General features: G+C 41.3%; 1 protein-coding gene across 1 annotated transcript in view; it reads left to right on the forward strand.

Moving 5' to 3' along the window:
- Positions 1 to 25,389, forward strand: part of rdgC (retinal degeneration C) — a 512,344-nt gene that overhangs the window by 109,499 nt on the left and 377,456 nt on the right. The window lies entirely within an intron of this gene.

Consider the following 25,389-nt stretch of genomic DNA (forward strand, 5'->3'; position numbering starts at 1 on the left):
GTAAAAATTATCGGTAGCAATTTTTTCCTTACGTGTGCGTCAAGTGCTGAATTCAGACCGTCGTTTAAGTATGCACGTGATCATGGATCACATTGGTAGGGATAAAGTGAACATCATTATCACTAAAATGTTGGCGATGCGAAAAATATAAGCTAAATTCGTCCCTAAGGTCTTGACGGACGACCAAGAGCAGAGTCGAGTGTCTTCTAGAGAAGACTCTCTTCTACGATATCGTGACGATTCCCCAACGCCATTATAGTCCCGACTTTGCAAAAGCAGTCTATTTCCTATTTACAAAAAGAAAATTCTTTCTCAAAGGACACCACCATGGGACCCTAAGTGCCGTCAAAGAAGCTTGCAATGGTATGCTTAAGCATCTCCCGGAATCCACCGACCAGGGAACCTTGCCACTGGTAAAGGGATGTCGGCGCTCAAGGGATGCACTTGGAAGAATATTGATGCATCGCAGCATTATCTGAAATGATTATATTTTCAGAAACTTCTCCCGACACTTTTTATGCAAACCGTAATTGTTCTATGGATGTTTGCTCTGGCGAATCCAGTTTCTCAATAGCCATTCATCGTGAATTCGTCATCATATCTTGCGTTACGTAGGTGCATATCCGGGAGCCTCTCAGTGCCCACGTACGGTTCACTCTCTGTACTTCATTTGTACATCGGCCTCCTAACATTTCCGTCATCAAGACAACTTTCTTATGTGTTTAGTGATGAAGACTGGGTAGGCCAGGCTGGGGGATATAATATTGTAAATAATTCCAAAGAAACTGCGGGAGATGCCGCAACAGTAACTCTACATCTTCCGCTAACATGCATTTCAATGATTTTTACACTCTGAAATCGTTGCATTGAATTGTAAATAATAGTGAGATTTCGTGAAATATTTAATTGACATCTCAAAGTTTTGTATATCAAATAAATAACCCAATTTCAGGCGAAACATAGTGAACATCATTCATGATGAAAGGAAACACTTGGCTTTTTCACATAAAACATTTTTACTATGACCTATGTTACTTTGAAGCGTAATATCCCTCGGTAAATTACAATTTAATAATATTTGGTTTTTATTATGATTATAAAAGTATATAGGCTTCCAGCGATTTTCCAGAAATAAAAAGGCTAAGCTACAGGGTTCGTCCGGAAAATAAGTGTACTGACTACTGATTTTTTCCCGCCGCTCCAGGCGCGCCCAGCACCGCTCTGACGGGCTGCGATTGGAGGGGGGTATGTTGGCAAGCGACGCTGAAAAACGCAGTCGGCTCTGAGCCGTGGTGTAGTGAGGAGCTCTGTTAACGCGAACCTCCACGCTCGCCCCACGTCACGGAACGCGATGCCGAAGTTTTTGGAGCAGCGTTATTCCATCAAATTTGCGGTAAAGCTTGGGAAATCGTCTACCGAAACTGTCGGTATGATTAGGCAGGCTTACGGGGAGTCAGCCATGTCCAGAAACATGATCTTTCGGTGGCACAAGATGTTCGTGGAGGACAGAGAAGAGGTCGACGACGAGTCTTCGAGAGGTTCCCGATGATGCCTTCGCGGGAGCGTTCCAGGAATGGGAACGCCGCTGGAACAAGTGTATCGACTCACAAGGGTCCTATTTTGAGGAATATTAGCTTAAGATATGTGAAAGTGTAATAATTTTTTTTCCTGAGCTCAGTACACTTATTTTCCGGACGAACCCTGTAAACATTAAAATAGGAGGGCAAAAACTAGAGCAGGTAGAACAGTTTACGTATCTCGGTAGAGTTTTGGACCAACACGGTCAAAGTAGTAGGGACGTAAGGAGAAAAATTGCGCTAGGCAAAGAGGCTTTCACAAGGAGGAGGGAGTTGATGACAGGGACTTTGAGTAAGGATGTTAAGAAAAGACTCGTAAAAACTTTGATATGGAGCGTAGCTATGTACGGTGCGGAAACGTGGTCATTGAAGCAGGAGGATAGACGTAGACTGGATGCTTTTGAAATGTGGGTGTGGAGAAGAATGGAGAATGTGAAATGGACAGAGAAGAAAACAAATGAGGAAGTACTTGGTATGGTGGGCGAAGAGAGGGGTTTGTTAGAAGCTATTCTATGGAGGCAGGAAAAGTGGATGAAGGGGGTGTTCACCGGCAGTGGGATGTTGAAGACTGTGATAGAGGGTAGAATGTTGGGCAAAAGAGGAAAGGGAAGGAACAGGATAGGGATGATGGACGGGATGAAGGGAGGAAGAAAGTACTCAGAGATGAAGAGGGACCTGATGAAGAGTAGGATGCTGGATTTTGTGTTTTGTTAGGAGTCACAAAATATTTATTTGGTAGTTGTGTCCATCCAAAAACCTACCTTAACCGGTAGATTACCTAATAATAATAATAATAATAATAGGCTTTCAATCCAAAAATGAAAATTCTAAAAATTGTTTGAAGTATTGTCTCATAAAGTTATATTTTTGATACCTGCCTATTTCAGTGCATGCTCCGTATTGAAATATTTCCTGTCTGATCCAACGATAACTTCGTTCTCTTTCCCAGGGAATGTGAGAAACAAACTCTGATGATGTCGATTTCCCCCTACTTTTTTGATCATCGATCACAATTTCCTCACATTTATTGATGTCCTCCGAAATGAAAATGATTTTTCTTCCTGGCACATATTGATGGGGCATGGGGCCTGGGAAGCGAAGCGCCAGGAAAATCCATAAAGAGTAATAACACCTGACTTCAATTCCTGCAGATATTTTGGGGCACGGTGGAAAGATATACAGATAATGAGGTATTCATAGTAATAGGTTTAAATCAATGGCGATCTGACGAGAAGACGAAGGGTAAGGGTTGGTATTCTGTGACGATGATTGAGTGTGGGGGCTGCTAGATGTGGTCAAATTTGGGGTGTGAGTGGTATTTTGGAAAAAAGATACGCTCAGCCACAGAAGTGACTCGTGTAATAAAGAGCGATAGAGATAATTCATAGTATTATCCATTGATTTGTTTTAGTATTGCCGATTGATGATGTGTGATTGAGTCCTGGGGCGGCTATTTGTGGTCAAAGTTGGGTGTCAATGGGATTTTGGAAAAAAGATACGCTCAGCAACAGATATGATTCATGTAATAAAACACAATTGAGACATCACGTAATATTATCCATTGACTTATTATATTATTGCCGCCCTATTTGCACACGGAAGTAATCATAAAGAAAATAATCAATTTCATGAAAAAGTCATGTAAACTTTTTAATTACATTTTTTGTTTCAAATGTCTTTTTTCCGGACGGACTTAACTTACAGCTGCGTGGGTCGTTCAATAATTCCTAAGGAAAAAAATGAAAAACAAGATTTGGGGTAGATTTCCTTATTTTTAAAAATTAATTTGTAACTGGTACAAAAAGTATGATCACTAAGTATCAAAACAGGTATCTGTATTGGCGATTACCTTCCCGTTTGACGCAAATCCATGTCCGCCGAGCCATTTTTTCAAGTTTGGAATTTTAAAATAAGACCTTGGGGTCCAAATCTGGTAAATACGGTGGATTTTTTAATATTTCGAATTTTAATTGCGTAATTTTTGCAATCGAAACAAATCCCTCTATTTCCGCGCTCAACCGGTACAAAAATTACGGATAATACTCTCGATTCATAGTTTTTCCATTTCGCGAATAATCGATGCAGTTGATTACACATGCATCCCAAAAAATCGCGAACATCAACTTTACGGACAATTTCACCGTCTTCGCCTTCTTCGGAGCCAGTTTGCCTTTAAAAACTCTCTCTTTCGACTGTTCCGTTGTCTCTGGAGTGCATTAGTGTATCCATATTTCGTCCGAATTTGTGTATCAATGCATTAACTCGTCGGGATTGCGGCGTAAATGCGCCAAACGGCACTCAGAATCGACAACACAATTGCGTTTATTCTCGCCTGAGAACAAACGCGGCGCATATCTTTCCGAGATTGTTTTCACACCCTAAATTTCATGCAACATTGAAAGGGGTGTTCCTTGTGATATATTTGTGGCTTCAAATACATGAGTCATTTAATAACTTCTTAGAAAATCCATGAGGAGGCGCTCTTAGCATTGTAAAATTTTTGCTCTTATTGAGCCTCGTCACTCCGTTAACTTTTAACTCCGTCAAAATATCAGCTATAGTATCCATCACGTTGTTTCATTGTTTAACAACGAAAGAGATAAAAACCGAGTTGGATGAGGTTCATGGCACATCTGCTGCTGTGTTTGCGACCGTTTGCAATTGTGTAAATAAATTTGAACGTAGCCGAGTATTTCGAATCAAATTGTCGAGCATTCAAAAATCTATTCTATCTCTCGATATGATATCATATCATTTACTAGCGACCTGAAATGACATCATAATGGTTCATTACCTGCCTCCGATGTATAAAGGACATATAAATGTATCGAAAACATAGGAAGCCAATATAGAGAAAAGGAAGATAGCCATTTACATAAGCTTGAAAGATTAGAATACCATCTTGTTGAATGATACATCATGAGGAATCCTGAACAGAGAATAACCCCTAAAATTGAATTTAATAAAGATTTGCTTTTTGAGTAACCCATTGAAATAATTTTAGTATATAGCGGTGATTTTCAATTATTATAGGCTTAAGAAGCTTCAAGGACCGTAGGGGAAACAGAATACTATTGTAAAAATATCAAATCTGAACATTTAGAAAGGTGTACTTAGTGAAAATATGAATCGGGATTACCTTCATCAATACTTAATCATCGTCTTTTTGTAGAGGATTGAGAATAAAATTGTTTATATATATATATATATATATATATATATATATACACATATACACACACACACGCACACACGCACACACGCACACACGCACGCACGCACGCACGCACGCACGCGCGCACGCGCGCACATACACACACACACACACACACACACACACACACTTATACCCCGCACTCCCATCTGTTCAAAGTCGAGGGTCTTTTACTATTAAGGGCTGTATTTAAGGCAAAATTGAGTGAATTACCTGCATCTATATATCTCCTCTCTTATCGATAAAATTATTCTCCGGTTCAATGAACGTGATTCGCGCGCAAGGGTGAGTGTAAACGAGCGTAAGATGGCAAAAGAAGACTTATGAAATTGTGATTATTCATATGCAATTATAAATGTTCATAGCATTTTCATTCGCAGTAATTACATGTAACTATTTTTTTTTAATTTTAGTGTGTTCTATTATTTGGTCTGAGACTACGTTGGCTTTTTCCTCAATGGAACGCATTTTTCTAGGCAGGTGACGAAGTAAGTGATGAAGCAAGTTCAATTGAAAATAAAATAAATGTATAAATTTGTATCTGAATTTTTAGTAATGCTCTTGGAGAGAAGTTTTAGAGAAGTGTGATGATTACACTTAAAACTTTCTCACTTATCCCATTCATAATATTTTTCGTGGAAGTATTTTATTCGCTGTTCCGTTTAATTTCATTTCTGAAGGTAAAAATTCAACAGCCAACATTTCAGCAATTTTGCATTGGGTTAATACTTTTTGGTTTCTCATTTCCTTTACCTCATTTAAATCTCTTAGTGATCCAGGGCCAAGTTGGTGCCGAATTGATGAATTCAAGATTTTGCCTGAGCAAGGATGACAAAAGATCCAAGACGTCTCTCTTCAGGACCCCTGGCAGGGGGGTGGGGGTGGCGACCCCCTCTCAAGAAGTGGGATCAGCAATCGGAGGGCTCGGATTTGCATTTTCATTCAGCTCCTCGTTGGAAGCCACTCCCCCTTCCCCCCCGCTCTCACGAAAGGTTTCAAGTCCTCTGCCGGTTCAATTTCTTCAAATCTCCGGTTCTTCCATCGCTATAACACGAGTCATCTAGTATTCCATAGCTCCGACAAGAAATTTGGTTTTACAACACGGTTTTCAATACATTAGAGCGTGATTTCCTTCCATTTTTCACGTTTAAGATAAAATAATTTTAATTTAAATGGTTGCAATTTGAGTCCTACTCAATAATAAGTATATGGTATAGAAAGTACCCACTGATTAAAACTAGGTTTAATTCTGCGAAGTTTACGAATGTTTAACGAACCATATCCAAAGTTTTAATCCATGTTAATGCTGTGCCTTTGTTAACAAGTGGAATTAATGTTCATCTACTACTTTTTTCCGAAATTTATATTTTTAATATCTATTTTCCTGAAATATTTATTTGTGTTTTTTTCTCCTGGAAAGGTTTAAACTATACACTTATAGTACGAAGGCAGTCTACAAAAATTTTGCCAATTAATGGTTAGTTAAATGTTGAGTTTTCGAACTTTGAGAAATGCAAAAGCTGTTGTGCGTTGAGAATAAATCATAGCTTACTAAGCAGAGTAATAAATCTATTAATATTGCACAATAAATATAATTTTAGGGATTTTTCTCATGACGCATGCTTCGGAAATAATAAAATAGTGGTCGTAATCTTATGCTTATTAACGTACCCTGCAAGAAATACAGGGTCGCACCCAAAAGTGGTAGGACTGATTTTCTCTGGCGCAAACGGAGCGATGTAGGGGGGTCTGTCTGGCAGAATAAGGTGGAAGGGGCTCTTAGCAACAGACAAACACCAACCTCAGTCGCCTGCCGGCTGTCGTTGAGTGAGGACATCGTTTTTAGTGAAGCAAGTTTTTTATCCGCGTCGAAAAACAAAATGAATCTGAATTTAGAGCAACGTTATTCCCTGAAGTTTTGTGCGAAACTCGGGAAGACGGCAACTGAGACCCTCGATATGATCAAGCAGGCTTATGGAGACACTGTTTTAAGCCGTTCCACAGTATTTGAGTGGCACAAGTTGTTTAAAGAGGGTAGGGAGCTCGTTGAAGACGACCATCGCTCCGGACGGCCGTCGACGGCAAGAACCGACACGAATGTGGACAGAGTGAGGACACTGCTGAACACAGACCGACGCTTAAGCAGGGAAGAAATTGCAGACCAGTTGGGTCTGTCTACATCCAACGTCCAACGCATTATTTCACAAGATTTGGCCATGCGCAAGGTGTGCGCCAAGATGGTGCCGAAAATTCTACCATGGCGCGCTCGTTGTCAGACAGCTCCTGGCCCAATACGGCGTTGTCACGTTGCCGCACCCGCCCTATTCTCCCGATCTGGCACCACCGGACTTCTTCTTCTTCCCCCTGATGAAAATACAGCTCAAGGGACGACGTTTTGACTCGATAAAGGCCGTTCGAGAGGCTTCGACGAGGGCCAACAACGGCATCCCCAAAGAAAATTTCCAGTGGGCGTACGGGGAATGGGAGCAACGTTATACCAAGTGTGTAGCAGCTCAAGGAGCATACTTTGAAGATTTTTAAGTCGATGTAAGTATATCGTAAATAAAACTCTTGTAAAAAAATCAGTCCTACCACTTTTGGGTGCGACCCTGTACAATTGCAGCGAATGAGTTCGGATTGAAGTGAACTCAATCCAATCATCCATTATTTCTATTGTTGTCATAAGATGTAATGATATTGGCCGATGGAAAATATTGAGTAAACGAAGTTTCAATTTTATCATTAAAACATGTCATTATGGTCGGAAAAGTGGTCATTCTGAGCGGAATTAGAACCATACTGCACACTCAAAAAGTTATCATAACATCTTGATTTGATCCTCCTTGGTCAGTTTAAATGCAGATATCATAATAGTTGTGGCGAAAAAAACCACTCACCGCTCTTCCAAAGTTCGGGCCGTATTCTCCTGATTCTCCCTCAAAGGCGTTTCATAACTCCCGGTTAGTACTCAATGTTGATTGTCTGGCCTTTAGATAGATATTCATGATTCGCAACCCCATTTGCATCGGAAAAAACAGTCAACATCACCTTGACATTAGAGCGAGCTTGTCTAACATTTTTGTAGCGGGGGCATATCTCACCAATCCATTGTGAAGATTTGTTTCGATGACATATCCATAAGCCCATAACTCCTCACCTGTTACGATCCTGGACAAGTAGGCTTTATCCTCTTCAGCTTGCCCAAACAGTTCCTGACAGATTTGAATTTAATGTTGTTTCTTGTTCGCTGTCAAAGAGAGAGAGACGAATTTTGTGGCGAATTGACGCATCCTAATTTTTTCGGTCAAGATTTTATAGCACGAAGCAATCGAGATGCCACACTTTACCGTAAGTTCCCTGACAGTCAAATAACGATATGCACGAACGAGATCGTTCACTTTCTCGATGTGGGTTCATCAGTCGAAGTAGATGGTGTTATTTGAGTGGGGATTTTAGTGTGGGGCACAGAAAAAAGTCACACGGGGCCAGATCTAGTGAGTAGGGTGGGTAGGGATGCATAGCGATCTTTTTTTGGCGAAAAAATGACGAATTCTGAAAGACGAATGAGCCGGCGCGTTGTTGTGGTGAAAATACCACTCGTCGCTTCTCCAAAGTTCGGATCGTTTTCGCCTGATTCTGCCTCTTCGGTGTTTCATAACCCGTACTGCGTGTTGACTGTCGGGCCCTTGGGTAGGTATTGCTGATGCACAACCCCCTGCTGGGGAAAACTGAGAATTACTCACGGAGGGAGAATATAGAGGGTCGTTTGGAATAATCTTGAAGTGTTAAGATAAGTGAGAGCGGAGTATTGTCGTAGAGAGATGTCCCTTGGCAACCGAGTGGGGCGAGGAAGAGAGTATGCACGCTGGAGGGAATTGGGGGAGGTTGAAAATACCGAATGCGAAGGCAAAGAATGGATGGCATTGTAGTGTTGGATGTTGGGTTAGGATTTGGAGTGCATGGGTGTTTAGTCTCTGTCAATTCAAATCCTGCCTTGAAACGGTACGCTACCGCCATCAGTTATTTACAGCTGAGCGATTAATTATCCATACTAACTGCTGCCCCTTATATCACATGCTAAGTATGAAAAAATTGCGATCCGTTGTATCGTGTTTATGACGCCGTAATTGGACACATTTCTTGTGGCATCGCACTTCATGTGACTACTCAATCAATCCATGTCACACTTGTCACATTTGGCGTGGCCACTACTCTCCATTTTGGTGTGCCATACATGTTGAACATACGTGTTCACACTCAAAACGACAAAAGTCGTCTTAATTATCTCTACATTCTATTTAGTTCAATGGAGAAATTATTTAAGAGATTGCAGAAATCGTCTAGAGGTCCACATTTACGAATTTTCAGGATTCGTTTATAAGTTCGACGAACACAGAATTCGGTGTGAAAACTGTTTGCTTCTCAGGCCTTCCTCAGAAATCTTTGAAATCGGTTTCTGAATTTTCCTCTGACGCATTAACGGCGGATGGCTGTGCGGAGAGGGCAGATGAAATGGGAGACTTTGGCCGGGACCTCACTCGGAGCGCTCTTCCTCTCTACTCCCCTCGCCAAAAGGGCAAACCTCCACCCTCCTCTCTTCCAACCTCTCCCCCCCCGTCCCCACTCTCCCCAAACCTTTCCCCTCACTTTCACCCCCGTGCCCGATTGGCAATGCAAATCTCCCGAGCGAGCACACTGCTTCGATTCCGGGGAGCGCACATGTTGGCCAATCGTGCCCTTGGTGATCTTCCTCCCTTAGCCGCATTGTCTCGGGAGAGAACGGGGCGAGGCGTGGCTCAAAGGGGATGGAAACTCGCGCTGAGAATGGGGTTGATGTGCCAATCTTTGTGAACACAACACATGAAATTATCAATGCTTTCTCATTTATTTCACTTATTGTTTTATAATTGATTAAATTAACGTTTTCGGTGAACCATCGGTACACCTGTAACTCCTGAGATGAAAGATAAACGTGCATCTTTGCAAGACTAATTTAATGTGTTTATGATAAGTTATGTGTTTCCAGCCATTTATTATGCTGTTTTACCATACGCTGAAAACGATTTCTCTGTTGTGGGAAATTCACACACACTGATTAACTTTACTAACTTAAATTTCATTAAGATTGTCCGAATGTATCGGTAACAATATTTTCCTGACGTGTACGCGGCGAACTGAATTCAGATCATTGATTAAGTGTGCGCATGATTGCAAATCGTATTGGCATTTATAAGATGACAGTGCACACACCATTATCACTGAGAATTTGGCGATACGAAAGATCTGCGCATAACTCGTCTTCCCGAAGGTCTTGACGGACGACCAAGAGCAGAGTCGAGCGTTGACTCACGAAGACCCTCTGCAACGAAATCGCGAAGATTCCCCAACCCCTCACAGTCCCGACTTGGCGCCAGCAGACTATTTCCTATTTCCAAAAGTGAAATCCCCCCTTGAAGGACACCGTCATGGGTTTCTATAAGTGCCGCCAAAGAATCTTGCTTGCGTACCCTTAAAAATCCTCCGGAACTCGTCAAAAAGGGAGCCATGGAGTTGTAGAAAAGCTGCTGGGAAACGTGTTTCGACGCTCGAGGGATGTACTTAGAAGGATTTTGAGGAATTGTAGCAATATCTGAAATAAATGCCTTTTCCGTAACTTTTCCTGATACATTTTATACAAGCCCTGCATATACGAGAGCCGACAGCGCCTCCATCCCCCAGTCATCCCATCTTTCTCAATTCATCCCCCCTCTCCGCGGAACCCGAGGTTAGATGGCTGAAGAACCTTAATAAATGCCTCGAAGGGCCAAACGAGAGCTATAAAATTTCGTAACTGCTGCGCAGAATCAACGGACATCTTTTCTACCGAGGGGTGGTGACGGTATTTGTACCCCAACACGGTTATTCATCGAGATCACGTGTTGTTCAAGCCATTAATAGCACATTACTTGCGATGGAGTAGCAATTACCTCCCGCTGTTTGCAGTTGTGCCCAGATTTCAGAACGAATAACTTGGTATATTTCCACAAAATGTATTTTATTGCGAAAATTGGTGCACAATTTCAAGAAAACGAAGTCAGATCTACGAACTCTTGATACGTAATGCTGTCTATGGTGCCACCATCTACACTTATCACACCAAATATCTACACTCATGAGTCCGTGCAGCACTCTGCAGCTTACGCAAGCAGCGAAATTGAATTGCTTATGAATTACCATGTGGACACGTTGAAATTAATTTTTCCCAAGCAACTAATTTCTGATGGAATTTTATCCTCGGTACTATTTTGCATAATATTTCATAAACAGCCGACTTTAATAAATGATACACCACTCAAAGAAATTTGCTGGTTTCCTGTCCAGGTAATCTCTCTGGACACCTGGATGTGAATTCACACTGATTTTATGGATGTATGAACTCTCCGCTGAAATGTGAAAGGAACTAGTTTTTTCAGCTGAATGTGTTTTGAAAATGTTACTTTAGGGATTTATAGAAACTCAGTTAGAGGGAATAAAAAAAAAGAAATTGATATGATCATATGGCAAAGTGAAAATGATTATAAATCGCCTTATTTATTTCACTTTGTGCCATAGTCCCCGTTTCATCAAGGCCGCGCTGGGACAATGATAATGATAACATATATTTTTAATTGCACCTGAATTTAGACTAAATTGAATCCCTTGGCTGTATCACAGCATGGCTTACTTTGTTGAGGAAAAACTGTCAAGAGATAAATGTAAATGCAGTGATCAAACACGTGAGTTGGCTGATGGTGTGGAAGAATGAAATTGGTAAGGAGAATTACGTCAATATGGAGAATTGAGTGAACTGTTGATTCAAATTAGTTGTCAGCGGCGACTCACATCGTCCGTCCCACCCATCCCCCTTCCCAATCCATCATGAGTTGACCCCTCCCATGTTAGGCCAATTACGTTAATATCTATCCAATGAAATATACCCGAGATTTATTCCCAAGTTTTTTGAGGTTTTCACGTTTATTGTAAATCATTGCCTCAATGAGTGTTCGCGACATGACGCTTAATCAATGGTTATCAACTTATTGAGACGACTCTTTCGTTGCTTTTTTATTTTAATTTCTCCACTATACCTTGGCGCACCATACATATATAAACATATAAAAAAACAATTTACACAGTAATCAACTCTAAGATCGGTATGGTAGGTGATCTACATCTACATCTACTTAATACCCAGCAAGCCACCGCAAGGGCGTGTGGCGGGGGGGTGTTAGGACACTACCCGTAATTTAGAAAAGAAAAAAAAGCCGCATGCAAGAACCACATATTCATACATCCACAAAAAAACATGGCATAAATTCATGCATGAACACTTACACCCCACACACATGCAAACACTCAAACTACCAACTAACATACACATGCACCTGAAAGTATACCTAACATCTTTGCAAGGTCGAATTTTGTTCTGACTTGTAAATTCAATGTTTTTAATATTTCTAAAGTGACTTCGGTTTCTTACTATTATGACTTCTGATTATACGGGGAAAGAATTAGTATTTGTACCTATCTGTCCTGGAATCTATCCCCCTTATTTTATCTTTTTGGTCTGATCTACCTAAGTAGTGTGGGGCCATTAGAATTCCTTCAGTGTCATAGTTAAACTCGTTTGTTTTGAACCTTTCTAAAAGTCTAAGCCTCGCTTGTTCTCTCCGCACTTCAAGTGGTTCCCAGCCTAAATCCCCTAAGAGACCTGTCACACTTGTGTTCTTATCATAACAATTTTTAACGAATCTAGCGGATTTTCTCTGGACTTTATCTAATTCTTTTTGCCAAATTTTCTCCCAAGGATCCCAAATATTTGCGGCGTAATCCAAATGAGGTCTAACTAGAGCAAAATAACACCTCTCTTTAACTTTTGTAACTTTAACGTGATGGTAGAGGTCACCCAGTACTAAGCCCGAGGGTGTGTGAAATTCACACATTAGCGTAGGGGGCGATTTCTTGTGACGTTTATGGTTTCTCAAGAAGATCTGGTACCAAAAAAATCATAGGGCTTAGGTGGAGCTGCAGTTGCCCAGGGAGGCTTGCCTGGGAATCGAACCCCGGCCCCTTCGGTCAGGAGTCCAACTCAATCCTCAAGTCTCAACTCCTGGACTACCGCGCCCAAAACATTATCGATATATATGTGTATATCTATTTACATATACATAATACGTACACATATGTTATATATATGTAGATTTTAAGTATATATCTATTATTATTATAAGGTAATCTACCGGTTAAGGTAGGTTTTTGGATGGACACAACTACCAAACAAATATTTTATTACTCCTAACAAAACACAAAATCCATCATTCTACTCTATATCAGGTCAGTCTTCATCTCTGAGTACTTTCTTCCTCCCTTCATCCCGTCCATCATCCCTATCCTGTTCCTTCCCTTTCCTCTTTTGCCCAACATTCTACCCTCTATCACAGTCTTCAACATCCCACTGCCGGTCAACACCCCCTTCATCCACTTTTCCTGCCTCCATAGAATTGCTCCTAACAAACCCCTCTCTTCGACCACCATACCAAGTACTTCCGCATTTGTTTTCTTCTCTGTCCATTTCACCTTCTCCATTCTTCTCCACAACCACATTTCAAAAGCCTCCAATCTACGTCTATCCTCCTGTTTCAATGACCACGTTTCCGCGCCGTACATAGCTACGCTCCATATCAAAGTTTTAACGAGTCCTTTCTTAACATCCTTACTCAAAGTCCCTGTCATCAACTCCCTCTTCCTTGTGAAAGCCTCTTTGCCTAGCGCAATTCTTCTCCTTACGTCCCTACTACTTTGACCGTGTTGGTCCAAAACACTACCGAGATTGGTAACCTGTTCTACCTGCTCTAGTTTTTGCCCTCCTATTTTAATGTTAAGCTTGGCCTTTTTCTTTCTAGAAAATCGCATAACCTTTGTATTATTAATATTGATTCTCATCCCATACCTGTCGCACTGAATTTCCAATTCACTCAGCAATACTTGCAGCCCCTTGGCTGACTGACAAACTAAAGCTTGGTCATCAGCAAACCTAACTGATTGTACGAATTTCCCACCCACTTTCATTCCTACCTCGAGTTCTTCCCATGCCTCTTTGATCATTTCCTCTGCATACAGGTTGAACACCAATGGTGATAATGGGCAACCCTGCCTTACACCTCTTCCTAACACTGCCCATCCGGACTCCCCGTTCCCCACTCGCACCTGAGCAGTCTGAGACATGTATAGGTGGCGGATTAGCCTCCTTTCCCTCCAATCTATTCCTATTTTCTGCAGAATACTCATTAGTTTTTCCCATTTCACTCTATCAAACGCTTTTTCGAAATCTACGAAACAGGCAAATACCTCCTGGTGGTGTTCTATATTCCTCTCGATTAATAATGTCATTACTGCAATGGCATCACGCGTACCTCTCCACTTCCTAAACCCAAACTGATCATCCCCTAAGTAATCATTTGCCCATCTCTCTATCCTTTTGTTTATGATCCTGAGAACAACTTTAGCTGCGTGGGATATCAAACTAATTGTCCTATACTCCTCACATGACGTGGCCTTAACCTTTTTCGGAATTGGTACTAAAACTAATCTCACAAAGTCTTCCGGCCAGATTCCCTCCTCATAAATACTACGGATTAGCCCATATAGCCTCTTCCTCCCACATTTTCCTAAGCATTTTAAAAGTTCCACGGGAATGTTATCTACCCCCTCGGCCTTATTTAGTTTTATCTCTCTTAATACCCTTTCTATCTCATTGTCTAGTATGCCTGGACCTAAGCTGTCTTCCTCTACGTCATTATCTTTTTCAATGTCTAACTTTGTTGGTCTGAGTTCTTTACTATACAGTTCTTCTATATACTCCTTCCATCTCTCTTGTATCTTCCCTGCGTCAACTATTACCTTACCCGCCTTATCTGTAACTGTTAGCATAGCTCTTCCTTTTTTACTTCCCGATAACGATTTAACTTTGCTGTACAGCGCACCGATTTCACCCTTCCTCTGCAGATTTTCCATATCCTCGCACTGCGTCTTCCACCATGCTTCTTTTGCTTTATTTGTTCCCCGCCTCAATTTATTGTTCAATTCTTTGTACTTCATTTTGCCTAATTCTGTATTAACATTCTTCCATTTTCGCCACTCATCCATCTTTGTAATCATCTCATCCGTGATCCATGGTTTCCTAGTACTTTTAGCGTTAACGGTTCCAATAGTGTCTTTTGCGGCTTTAGACAACCCTTTCTTAATACTTTCCCATTTTTATTCAATAGTACTAAGCCCTTTACCATCCTCCATGATTATCTTTACCGCCTGTTTGTATTCCTTCCTTTTCAACCCATTTAATGCTTTTACATTCCATTTTCTAACTCGCCGCCCCTGCCTTATCTTTTTGAAACGTACGCTACATTTCATAACAACTAAATTGTGGTCAGAGTCCGCATCCGCTCCCGGGAAGCTGTGGGGATTTATCACACTATTCCTAAACCTGTGTCTAACCAGGATATAATCTAGCTGATATCTTCCTGAGTCACCTGGCATTTTCCATGTATACCTGCGTCTTTTGTGGTGTCTAAACCAAGTGTTGGTGATGACTAACCCCTGTCTCCTGCAGAACTCAACTGCTTTCTCCCCGCGGTCATTCCTCGTGCCTAAACCGTAGTCCCCCACCTCATCACCATCTCTTCCTTCACCTACCGTCGCATTCCAATCCCCCATCACTATCAAATGTTTCCCTGCAGGAACACACGCGATCATGTCCTCTAACTGATCGTATATCCTATCGACCTCTTCTTCCTTATGGTTGCTCGGTGGCATGTAAACCTGAATAATAACTAAGTTCGTCGGTTCTGCTTTTATTTCCACTAGTAAAATTCTATCCGTTACCTGCTCTATGTTGACTACGCTTCTTCCTACCTCTTCATTTAATACTATGGCAACCCCTCGTTGGCTCTCGTCCCCACCGCTGTATATTATTCCATACTTATCATTCCAGTAATCCCCGCTATCTTTCCATCTCACCTCGCATATACCTAAAATATCTATATTTCCCCTTTCCATCTCTCGCTTAACATTCTCCAATTTCCCTATCCTCATCATTGTCCTAACATTCCACGTTCCTATTCTAACTAATTTGGTCTTCATCTCCTGCGTCTTCTGTCCTGCTGCTGCTGGTTTTCCCTTGCAAGGGTTTCGTGGGATGACGACCGCGGAAGCCTTGCCTCCCCCACTGCCGGGCACGACACACGGCCGATTGGGCCGAGCCCCGTGGTTGCCAGGACTCAAAATATCTCTATTGTCCATCATATTTTTCTTGGGAATGATAATTGAGGTGGTTTCCCGTTGCCTTCCTCAATAGTGATTTTAACGTGACACCATCACTTAATGGCCGCCCCTCTGGGGTCAGACGCCAATGCAGCCGCCTCACTGAGGAACAGACGCTGCGTGGACTACCTTTCGTCTGGCTCCTAACCTTCGACCTTTCTGGCATGGGTGACCCTACCAGGAGCAATTTTTATTACTCCCGCCAGCACAGCTCTAGGGGTCATCGGAACGCACAAGCCCTTCCACCACGTCAAGGTTGTAGTCCGGTATGCAGTATATATATATATATATATATATATATATATATATATATATATATATATATATATATATTTACACACACATAATTAGTAATTATGTCCATCCAAAAACCTACCTTAACCGGTAGATTATCTAATAATAATAATAATATAAAGTAGTTGGGAAGTAAGGGGAAGAATTGCGCCAGACAAAGAGGCTTTCACATGGAGGGAGTAATGTAAGGGATGTTGAGTAAGGATATTAAGAAAAGACCCGTAGAAACTTTGATATGGAACGTAGCTATGGGGGATCGAGATGGTGCGGGGGCTAACGTACTGGCTTCCCACCCTGAGGGCGCGGGTTCAAATCCCGGCGGTGTTGAATATTTTTCAGAGGTATCTCGATCCCTACTTGAGGTGCTTTGTGGAGGGCACTTTGAGTGAGTACGGCGTCCGTCGGATGGGACGTTAAGCTGCGGACCCCTTGGCGCCTTTCGTAAAGAGTAGGCTAATGCCGACGCCGGGTTTCTCTCCACCCTTCATCCTTTCCTGTCCATCCCCTATAGCGCAAATGACCTTAGCTGTCGGTCGCCTCCCCTTAAAACTACTACTACTACGTAGCTATGTACGGCGCGGAAACGTGGACGCTGAAGCAGGACGATATAGGTAGAGTCGAGGCTTTTGAAATGTGTGTGAGAAAAAGAATGGAGGAGGAGAAATGGACCGAAAGTAAAACAAATGAGAAAGTGCTAGGTATTGTCGGCGAGAAGAGGGAATTGTTGGGAGAAATCATTGGGAGGTGGTAAAAATTGATGAAGGGCATGTTGATCGGCAGTGGGATATCGTGCACTGTAATTGAGAGGAGAATGTTAGGTAAACGAGGAAAGGATAGGAATAGGATAGGGATGTTGGGCGTGATGACAGGAGGAAGGACGGACACAGAGATGAAGAGGGACTTGATTTAGAGTAGGATGTGTGATTGTGTTTCGTTTGGACACACTCAATATTAATTGTTAGTCGTGTCCATCCAAAACTTACCTTAATCGGTAGATTACGCAATAATAACAAAAATAATAATAATAATATATGCTTACTGAAATGGATGTCAACAGCGCAGCTTCGTTAAATGTGAGGGTAACTCCTCCGAATGCGGACCCACGCCGTTGAATGGCTCTCTTTTAGTCATTCCTCGAGTGACGTCACGTTTGCCGCCCTCTTTCCAAAGAGTGAAACACCCCCACCCTCCCTCGAGGTACGTGACGTCATCTTCGGCGCCTTATGACGCAATGGCCACTTGGAGTCATTGAGCGCGGGGGTGCGCTGGGCTTCGGTGTTTAATAGAGGCGTGTGTGTGGATGGGAAGAGGGAGTCGTGTGGTTGGGAGAGGAGGCTTGCATGATGGTGTAAGATGTAAATCGGGGGAACGCACTCCCGGTCCAATATCCTCCCTCTCCGTGGCCCCCCACCCCCCCACCGACCCCTCCGACCGACCCCATCCCCCCAGCCGAAAACCCCAAACTAAAGTTGATATCCCGAAAACCGTGGCTGCGGCGAAATTGCCTCTTCCTTCCATGGGCTTTGGGGAATGCAACCGTCTTCCCTCTCCACGCGCCCCCCTTCCCCGGTCACGCTCTCTCCGTCCCTGAGAATCGACTTTTTCTCTTCGCAGTTCGTTGCGGTATTATTTTAACCATACCTTTCTTCAAATTTTATGGCTGCGTAAGTTCCCTCTCTCTCACTCTGTCTTCTGCGGTGTTGCTAAACCTTTTCACTCTATTCAAGGAGTCCCTCGAAAATTTCGTCGGGGTTGATACTTGATTCTGCACAGGGAGGAGATGAACGCTTGTAAATTTCGGCCTAATTACTTTGTTTTTGTACCTTATGCAGTTCTCTTTGCCTCCCATGTTTGTGTTTTCTTGTTGACGATGCTTTCAAGTGCCATCTTTTTGCTTGTGACATGCGTCGAAATAAATTTTTGATCATAAATTGGAGCTCTTGGGATCGAATAAATGTAAAATTTACATTTATTATAATTACGGAAAAAGCTCATTTATCAGTTATCTTAGCATTAATTTATGTTTCACCTAGATTATTTAAAAATATAGCTATAATTAACCGTTTATTATTTATATCATACGCTAATATACTCATTCGTCTTCTTTTTTATTGTCAGTGCTGATTAATTCAGAAGAAAATCCAATCACTATTCGTGAATATCGATGACAGAATTTAAATGTTATTGCAGTTACCTTGGGGATTAAACTTTAACCCTAATGACAGAAATAATGAATTGCTGATGTTTTTATTCGTGAGATTTTACCCCGGCCGTCTTAATGTATCCTTAATTAAACGAAACTTCTTCGAACCTCACATAAGAACACACAATACATTCTCCAGTTGGAGAAGATATGTTTTTGTATTAATACAGGCTTTGTCAAAAAATTTGTTATTTTTGTAGGGCGATTTTTTTTTCATTGATAAGAAAAATTTGTGGCGTGTTCATTAATCAGTCTCATCTGATGAGGTGAATTTTTTTGATTGTACATTTTAATTATTTTTTTAATGCATTAACAAAGGAGGTCATTTATTTCTCTATGATATGCCTTTGTATGTAATATTTTGGCTCACCGTCTACCTTTATCAAAATGTGCTATACACATTCGAGCGTGAACGTACAAGTTTAGCATAAAAACTATCGGTAACAGTTTTTTTCTTCCCTTGTACGTGAAGTGCTGAATTCAGACCGTCGATTAAGTGTGCGCATTATCGCAGATCATACCGGCTTTAAAAAGATGACAGAGGACACCATTACCACTAAAAATTTGGTGATACGAAAGATCCACGCTCAACTCGTCCCGAAGGTATTGACGGACGACCAAGAGCAGAGTCGAGTGTCTGCTCGCAAAAATATCTGTCACGGCACTGCGACGATTCCCGAATGCCATTATGGTTCCGACTTGGCACCAGTGGGCTAATTCCTATTCCCCAAAATGAAATCCTCCTTCAAAGGACAGCACCATGGGACCGTAAGTACCGTCAAAGAAGCTTGCATGCATACCATTTTGGACCTTCCGATTACCAGGGAGCCTTTAAGTCGTGGAAAGACCGCTGGCGAACGTGCTTCGACACTCAAGAGAAATTTTGATGCATTGTAGCAATATCTAAGATAAGTATATTTTTCCGTCACTTTTTCCGATACTTTTTATGCAAACTATGTATGCCTGAACACAAGTTTGGAAACATTTGTGAACACCAGCGACACTAATCTGTAAGCGAAACGAGTGCTAAACACGTACTGAAGCTGTAGGCGCAGAGTACTTCCGGGAATCTTTTTCTCCTTGCCACTCGTATTGCAAAAAGTCACTCGTTATGCGTTGTTTTTTTAAAAATAAATTTCGACTTTAGTTTTTTTCTTATTGTTCTAGAATATGCTGAACCCATTCGATCGTGCACAACATCATAACTCTCTTGGCGTTGTCTCTTCCTATTCGACCTCCACCCTCTTCAAATATTCCTGTTCACAGTCTCCCCTCCCCTTTCCCCCATCTCGGCATCTTCCCTATCGCCACTCGACCCCTTCACCCATAACACACGCCCTACATATTCCTCGTCGTCCCCAACATTCCCCTTTAATTCCTCTTTTATCTCCAGAAGTCCCTCTCTCTCTCTCCCACCCTCCTCTGCTTCACAGCGTCTTCATAGCACTTATCTTTGCCCTCTCTGCAACCCCCTTTGCCTTTTCCTTCCTTTCCCTTTTTCAGTCATTTCAGCTGGTGTAATTGTTTTAATAAGAGTAATTGGTTATACCCATCATTACTCTTAATCATATAAAGTTTTTTGGCAGGCGAAAACAGCCTAAGAAATTTTTAAGCCTAATTAGGGAGGATGGGAAAAATGTTTGTGGTTTATATTGAGTGGCAATGAAGACCGTGGTAGAGGAAGGATGCTGGGTAAACGAGGTAGAATAGGATGAGAAGAAGATTTTTGGAATAACGGTGGCCAGCGAGTAAGAGGAATTAAATAATAGCTTATTGAAATGCAGATTTTAGAGCATTAATTGAGTGTTGCCTGAGGTAGGGCTTAGAGATGTAGCTGAACTTAGGTATTGGGTACTTAAAAAATCTACCTTGACCAGTATATTTATCTTAATAATGATGAAACAGAGAGAAACATCATTGTTGTCTCTATGCCACCTCTCCCCGTCTCTTCTAAACAAATTAATATAATGGGTTTCGAATTGCCGTTGCAATAGTTTAGCTGGTGAATGATGCCTTGAGTTTTTAATTAATGGCAGGAATAGGATTGGGGTGAGCCAGGAGAAATAAGTGTCCAAGACATGACGAAGTGATTGGTTTAGTATGCCGCCTGCATGTCAGCGAACACACCTTAAGCGAGGCATTTTCTTCATATCGAACTTAGTGGTCGGTTCAATTTATAATACTTTTACTATACATTTTTTGCAAGTGTAAACTATACTTCTACAATAATCAGGAAGTATATGAGGCCAATATATATGATTTGTATAAAATGTATCGGGAAAGTAGATTTATTTCAAATATTGCTATAATGCATCAATATTCTTCAAAGTACATCCCTTGAGCGTCGCCACAATTTAGCCAACGGATTTTCCACGACTCCCTGGTAGGCGGATTTCGGAAGGTCCTGAAGAGTACGCGTGTAAGCTTTTACAGTACTTATAGAGTCCCATGGTGGTGTCCTATGAGGGAGAATTTCAGATTTGGGAATAGGAAATAGTCTGTTGTTGCAAAGCCGGGACCATAATGGCGTTGGGGAATCGTCGCGATACCATTGCAGCTGTTTTTTTGCGAGCAGACACTCGACTCTTCTCTTGGTTGTCCGTCAATACTTTCGGGACGAGTTTCGCGCAGATCTTTTTCAGCGCCAAATGTTTAGTGATAATGGTGTCAATGCCATCTTATCAATGCCAGTATGATCTGCGATCACGCGCACACTTAATCGACTGTTTGATTTCAGCGCTTCACAAACATTTCAGGGAAAAAACTCTTATTGATACTTTTTATATAAACCTTGTAGAAAAATAAGGGAAAAGATAAATGTCACATTGGGATTATTTCTTTCTCAGGCACATTGTCGCTCAGAATATCACAAGTATTTATTTTAATAAACTCGCATTGCTATTGATGCTCAGTCGTTAATCTTCCGACCCCTCGAAGATTAGAATCCCCTTCCACACGACGTACGCTAAGCTATTTTCTCTCTGTTAGTCCCTTGAAATTGTTACCCTCACATTTATTTTTCGAGAGTAATTTCGAGAGTTCGATTTGATTCGCTTTTGTTCTTGTAATATTTTTCGTCTCGATAGCTGAGATTCCTTAAATGCGCTTTCTCTCTGCATCCCCAGCAAAAGCTCGCTCGACAGATGGAGGGGGAATACAGATGTGGTGATTATGTCGAGAGCGGCACCTTTATACCCTCTCCCTCCATCAATACCGTGTAATCATTTTCTAGACTGTGACCCAGAATATGTGCTGCCAATAAATTAAGTGGATGGAATAATGGAGATCGTGAGTATGGTGTAGTGGAAAATTTTGTCTGTGCCTCCAAAAAATAGGAGCGTGTATCATGGTAAAGTGATGAGAGAGACTAGAGAATATGGCTCCATAATTCCTTGGAAAAAACCCCAAGTAAGGCAGTTAAATATGATATACCAAATGCCGAATATTGTTTAACAGTACTAAAATATTTATGGGGTTGATATCTTGGTCCTAAATACGGGTGGGCAGCTAACATAAATGATAGGATAGTAAAATTTTAAAAATTTTCAAGAACCCATTAATGTCTCCAAATCATGTCAACAGTGCTCATGATGTCTAATTGGTTTTAACACAACATTTTCTAACTAATGGAACCAACCATCAAGAGTGTAACAGAAATTTTTGCGAATATTTCAACTCATCGATATGAAATCATCGTTTCCATGTGTATAATGTCAATATAAATCAACATAAATGTATCCTTTCGCTTGTATCGTTCAAAGTTACTTAATTTCTTAAATCGGAGAACTTCTACATAATTCAGTAATTACTGCAATAATGTTTTTGGGTAAAACACATCCTCGAAGTGAAAACTTGAGCTTTTTATTTAATGAAAATTGAATTTTCTTCTCCGATTTCAATAAGTAGTCTCATTTTCCTCTTTTAAAAATCTTAGCAGTTGGGATTATGATACATTTGTATATAACTTGCGTCACCAAAGTCTGAATTTGTTGCATGCTTTGGACAGACGATGTTAATTGGAGTCCAAAATAAATGTTTATCTACGATACGATTCCTCGTATTCCTGGGAGCTTAGCTGAGACATATTGACCATTATTCTCTCTTAATTCCTATACATGGCCAAAAAATCGCTTCCTAAATGCGAGCACTGAAAGATTAGAAAAAAATTGTTCTTTCGCGTTTCATGGACATAAAAACTTTGGTATTGACTGGTGTTACGTTACGACTATGTGATAACAATTTGTAAATATCCAAAACACCTAAAAATGAGATATGATCAATGGGGAATATTAACATCACAAATTATAATTGAATTTGACACCATTCCTAATGTACTTGGTTTTCGACCCTTTGTGGACATGCCATAGAGTAACGCCGTGGAATTTTAATGCTTGGTTTTCATCAAGGGTTATATCTATCCTTCATTATTTTCTCTTTTGGATCTTTTTTCTGCTCGCCCCTTTTTCGTTCGTTCCATACTGCCTCCTCACTTCGGTGCTTATCTCGCATTCCCCTATCCATCCTAGCCTCCTGCATCCTGCCAAGCCTTCATCAACTTCTTCATTCCCTTTAACGAATTTTTTCCTCAAATTAACACTCTAGGCTTCCCGTTATCCCCTGTGTCTTGCATTTCTCCATTTGCCTTCTCTTTTCAGCCTTTTCCCTCCATCATCCTCCATGCTCTCATCTTAAAATCCGCCAATCTCTTCTAATCCTCTTTCCTCTGAAACAGAATTCAGATCCAAGCAACTCTCAAGCAAAATATAAAACCTTCATTAAATTTCTAGTCATTGAGAATCCATGTTGTGAACTCTCTACTTTCGGAGAATATTTTTTCTCGGATAAGAATCGTCTTTCAATTTTCTAATTACATGTCATATTTTAGTCGAAAATACTTCATAGGTTCGTCAACTGGTCTATCTTCTTCAATTATTGACATCTTAATTTGATGCTTAACTAAAACTTTCTGCTTATTTTTAATCCCGTTTACTCCTCGCATGCATTTTGCATTAATTCTATGAGTCACACAGCAAAAACTAATCCCCTCGATGGCCGTCCATCTGGGAGTTCTCATGCTATTACTTTAATCAGTTCCCCGCCTAGTTTCTCTTCCTACCCCCGGGCCATCAATTTTGGCTATGCCTTTGATGACTTCCTTCCTTGTAATTGAAAATGGTTAAAGATTATGATCGACATCGGGGAGACGACCATAATTCCGCAGGTGCCCCAGTTTCGGGGACCTGACGGCCTGTCCCTACCACCTGATGGCTCAATCAAAGGACATGGGATGACGCTAAGAGATGATCAAGTTCGACCGGAACTATTTCATCCATTCCAGGGAATTTTGGCCCCCTTGGAGAACCTGCCCATCCACTTCCTGAAGGGAGATGTAGGGCAAGGGTGGCGCCCCGGGTGGTCGTCTAACCCCCAAGATGGCGGCTTCGACGGCTGGCCCCGACAGTCCATTGCGAATGCTTAACGCTGAAGTGAACCCCGTACATCTGATATGGGGTGTTCCACTCAATTTTTTAAGATATCATTACGGATTTCTGAACATGAGTTAGTTGATGAATATTATGGGAAGAGTCAACCCCAGCCGTTATAAATGGGCAAATGTTAGGTGAAGGAAATTAGAGAGGAGATATGTAGTAAATCAATAAATGAATAACTCAAATTAAAAAAATAAAATAAATAAATAAGGCAAACGGTTAGAACCGAAATATGTTCTGGCTAAGGTGTACTAGATAGCATTGACCCTTATCAAGCACACCAGTCAGGGGCTTCCGAGAGAATTATCTCTGCACCAGCGGCCCACCGGTCACACGTAATAAAATGAAATAAATGCAAATTAATCACGTACTATCTAGCTTGGATATACTATACAGCATTGATCCTTGATAATCTCAAGCACTCACGCTCAATCAGGGCTTGCGAGAGACTTCTCTCTGCGCCAGTGGCCCACCAATCGCACGTAACAAAATAAAATTAAAAATATCATAATAATAGCAAATGAAAATTAATCACGCAATCTCTAGCTTGGATGTACTATACAGCATTGATCCTTGCTAGTCTCAAGCACTCACACTCAAATGACGTACGAAAAGAACAACATTCTATTGGCAGCTGTTGAAAATTTATAAAAATACGTACCCGCAAAGGGCATCGACATCCTTAAACGGGAGAATATTTATGTGGACTATTTTGATTCAGAAGCTTTGAGTACTAAGCTTCCCTGGCAGAAGTACTGTACGGATAAATATGCTTTGATGATGGGATCGTGAATGCTCTGAACAGAACACAAACAATGGTGATTGTTTAATTTTAGCCTTTTAAAAATAATTTAATTCTATGGCGTAGCGAAACGAAGAATTAGTCTACGCTGAAAGTTAGGAAATGGCAAGTATTTGAAAGAGAAAGCAATTTAATTAGTGTTTGTATCATTCTTAAGGGATAGTGTGTCCCTATTAGTAAGGTTGTTTCACTTCCTTTATTCGCACTCATTATTTTGTATTCACGCTCGCAGTGGGGCGTGTCCATCGTAGCCCGGCTTCCATGGACCCACCGAGAGGAGGCGGGGGGGGATTGGAAGGGAGGGGAGGGGTTTGAGGGGACGGGAGCGTCCCATTGTAGTTGAGTGGTTGGGGGTGGTGCACGAGATCGCTATGGTGACGCTACCCGCGATGCCGTCTCTTCCGCTTGATCTACATGTTGCCCGTGTAAAATTTCTAGAAAACCTGTTCGATGCAAAAATATTATTTTACATC

This window comes from Hetaerina americana, unplaced genomic scaffold, assembly GCF_022747635.1.
Source record: "Hetaerina americana unplaced genomic scaffold, ioHetAmer1.1.p SCAF_8, whole genome shotgun sequence".
Classification (NCBI taxonomy): domain Eukaryota; kingdom Metazoa; phylum Arthropoda; class Insecta; order Odonata; family Calopterygidae; genus Hetaerina; species Hetaerina americana.